A 3,815-nucleotide genomic window follows, 5' to 3' on the forward strand; every position below is an offset into this window, starting at 1 on the left:
AGGCTTAGTAATGCTAAATTTGCCTTAGTAATGCTGTTTATCTTTATGCTTTTTCTCTTCAGAGCACTACACAAAACACTTTCCCAAAGTGCTCCGAGTCATTTGCTAGAAACATTTTGCTGTTATATTGACTCCAACGAAATTTAGATTCCACTCAATAACGGGGGTGTGCCAACCAATTGCTTCAGTTCCACGACGGCCACATGGCTGTTGTTTATCTTGAGCTCCAGCCCAGGGGCACTTTGCTCCTGGCGAGGCCTCTCCCAGTGCCCTCCCTGCAGTATTCCCAGCTGATCCAAGGATTGCCCCGGGCAGCAGTGCTGATGTCACTGCAGCAGGCACAGCTCCTGACTGCCATGGCAAGGGCACTGTAGGCAAATAAATCTGAGCTGCCTCCCAGGAGCTCGGTCGGATTCATTTGGTTTTGCTTGGCACTTCCTCGTCTGACCACCAGGCCTCGGACAACCTGCAGCTGGGAGTGGAATGGTGCTGATTTCATAAGGACATTGTCTGGAAAAAGTGGATCGAGGCCTCTTCCCTTGGAAGAATATTAAGGAATAGGAAATCCAGAGCATTCGTCTTAGTCCAGGGGAAAAAATTCTCATGAAGCCCTTTAATGGCCTTGATCTCTAGGAAAGGAAGTGTCAGTATGGATGGATCACAGCCTCCCTATTGCTCCTTGAATCGTTTTTCTTGTCTCCTCTTTAGGAGTCGAAAGGGATTTGCCTCTAAATTAATAATTTATGTTTTGACTAGGATGTATACCTTGCCTCTTATGACCACAGAGAAGGACTATGGAATCTGACACAACCAAATAAAATCCACCTTTGTAACCCTCTCCTATCAATAGTAGTGTAAAGCAGCATAACTAAGTGGCAATGGCCACACCATCCAAGCCTGCCCTCAAGACAGCAGAGCACTTAGAAGTGAGGCCTTTGACTTCCCTGAGTCTGCAAGGCAACTGCAAAAACCAGTCATTTAATTTTCAGATGCACTTGCCAAAATCCGAATTATCGAAAGACCAAAACTAAATCAGCAGCGATTACAACCTGAAGGAAAAGGGGCAATCACAGAGAACACAAACTGAGCACAGGCAGGACCTCAGAGACCCTGGAGGGTTTCCTTTACCTCCAGGAACAGCTTTGTCAGACGGCTCTGAAACCAGCCCGACATCATCACCTAGTGGCTGCTCCAATCCCCGGGGAGCAGAGCTCCTCCGAGCCGGTCACCCCTCCTCAGCGAGCCCTCGGGAATGGGATGGGACAGAGCCATTTTCCAAACAAGCTCCCAGTCACTGCCAGTTCTTGCCAGAGCCCTCACACAGGTTTTCTGTCGTGAAGTGTCAGACGCCACAAGATGTACATTGATTTCTATCGACAGGACCCTGAAGTTACTACACTTTTGCACACTGGCAACACACTCCCCATTTGATTTCTTCACTGTGATTAATCATCTTTAGATCTGCCTGGAGTTTCCTGCTACTACAGCTCCCAAAGTCACAGCTCATTTTTTATACTGAAACTTGACAGAGGTTCTCTTCCTTCTGTTCTCCTAAAGTCATGATGAATTTTGATGTAAAACGAAATTTGACTAACACCTTTGGTGGTTTGGATGGCTTCATCCTATCAAAGTGCAATAAAATAAAAAAGAAAAAAATCTGTAAATTATGTAACTGAAACAAAATAATGAAATCAAATCCCCTCATGGGTCTTTTTTCCTACCATTCCTTTTCTGTTCCTGAAAGTCTGGGAAGGTCTTTGTGAGATAGTTTTAAAAAAAGAAGAAGAAAATCTCAACAAAATCAGTACTAAATGAAAACAAAATTAAAAACTCTCTGGCAATCTGTTAGCCATCTTCAAGGAAGTAAGAGAAATTTAGAAATCATGATATATTATTCTATTTTGCATTAAAATTCATTGGGTATGGTATGGTAAATAAGATAAAGACTTACTGACCTGAGTGGGAAAGAGTTTTGCTTCAGAAATGAAATCCAGTATTCCTGCCTGATGTTAGTCTCATTTGGAAGAACACATTAGTAACTCCAAGTGCTCAGCAGATTCACAATATATTCCAAAACTACAGAGATCTTTTTCATCCCAGCCTTGTGTAATGAAACCTGCACACCATTTGTGCCTCTATTTCAAATAATTTACAGCCATCGATGGCACACGAGTGACACAAAATTGCTCTTTGTTCTTATACTAAAAGTTCAGTGGATCAAAAATCACACTGAATATGCTGCCTATGAAATGAAAACAAAAATACTATTCTACACACAGAAAAAAAGCCATTAAAAGCCATTTTCTTACCAGATTTTCTCCTTTTACATATCTTCTTGCTCCTTATTTGTCTAAATCTTCCAGAGGCAGCTCAACTAAGGCAAAGAAACCATAGAGAAAGTACTGGAATTAAACAGAAAGATGATTTTGGTTGCATTTTTCCAATATGTTATATCAAAACTCTCATCTATATTTGGGAAAACTGGAATGTGCACTTCAACTGAAGCTTTGCTGGCTGTTTTTCAGTACTATATTTTACATATAGCAAAAAATTGTGGGATTTATTCTAAATCTACTTAAGTCACAGGACTAAAGCAACTCTCTTTGGGAAATAAGAAAGCTATGACGTGTAAGATAACTTGGAAAACCTCTACACAGACTCTTTAGAGCTGAAAAAATCCTTACAGTACAAAAGGAAGAAAATGGAGCATTTCACTTTTCTAACCTCACATAAGGACCTTTCAGACTTCACATAGGAGAAGCAGCAGCAATTACACCATAAACACTGACACTAGATATGCTGAAAAGAGACTGAGTATTCACAGCCCGTTTAATCTATTTACACAATTCAGAAGGTATTATATACATGTTTCAAATGGAGACACTGATATGCATATGTACAAATATATATATACACACAGACATAAATAGATACATTTATCTCACAGACACACACACACACATATATATATTCAAAAAACATATTTGGATATCTGATATGGGCTTACCAATATAAAGATATCTAGGCTGATACTGATGAGTACTTTACAGTTTTATTTCAGTTTATTACAATAACACAAAAATATCATTTTATCAATTTATCAGTTCATCACCACTAAGCCAGAAAGAGAAACAATGAGACTGATCTAACAAATTTTAAAAGCCTCTATCCATATGGAGGACAATTTACACTGCATAAAACTGATTCCTAAGTTAAATCCATCAGCTCTGAAAACCTGGGCACTCTAAAAACCTTTAGAAAACTCTGAGACTTGGGCACTACAAAAACCTTTACCTAACTGATGTGCAGCAGCAGCATTTTTAAAGGCCCCAGTACATTAGAATGACCTCCGCTCCCTCAGAAATCTGTACCAGGGTAAAGTTACCATTAAAAAATCTGACTACTGTGGCAATACCAGGGGATCTCAAAAAGACATATGGAAACTGCACAAGCCCAGATTTTAGGAGGTCTGATAAATTTGCAGGTACTACACTAATCACTCAGAAGAATAAAAAGTCAGCAAACTCTGCAGATTTCCAAGTGCTGCTTTCCAGAGCCTTTAGCACTTTAAACAATATTTCAGGTAGATGCAGCCACAGGCCAAGTGGTAAACCCTCAGTCCATGTGCACACTGCTGTTCTGTGGACCCTGGTTGCACTGGAAATTCCAGAGAGGAATTCTGAGGAGTGCACCTGTTACAGGTATTTCGCTCACTCCCTCTCCCTCCCCTCCTGAAGGTGCAGCTATGACCTGCAGTGCCAGGATGGCCCAGGGCATCACAGAGCCCAGGGATGGCACAGACCCCCAGGGCAGAG

At 41.0% G+C, this 3,815-nt stretch overlaps 1 long non-coding RNA gene across 1 annotated transcript in view; it reads right to left on the minus strand.

The window, feature by feature from the left end:
* Nucleotides 1-363: 363 nt before the first annotated feature.
* LOC113958037 overlaps nucleotides 364-3,815 on the minus strand; it is an 8,100-nt gene continuing 4,648 nt past the window's right edge. The window contains exons 2-3 of the long non-coding RNA XR_003531387.1: nucleotides 2,310-2,374; nucleotides 364-1,622 (exon numbers count right to left, since the gene is read on the minus strand). This is a non-coding gene — a long non-coding RNA (uncharacterized LOC113958037). The remainder of the gene's footprint in view (nucleotides 1,623-2,309; nucleotides 2,375-3,815) is intronic.

The sequence above is a fragment of the Corapipo altera genome, unplaced genomic scaffold (genome assembly GCF_003945725.1).
Source record: "Corapipo altera isolate COAL_440 unplaced genomic scaffold, ASM394572v1 101, whole genome shotgun sequence".
Classification (NCBI taxonomy): domain Eukaryota; kingdom Metazoa; phylum Chordata; class Aves; order Passeriformes; family Pipridae; genus Corapipo; species Corapipo altera.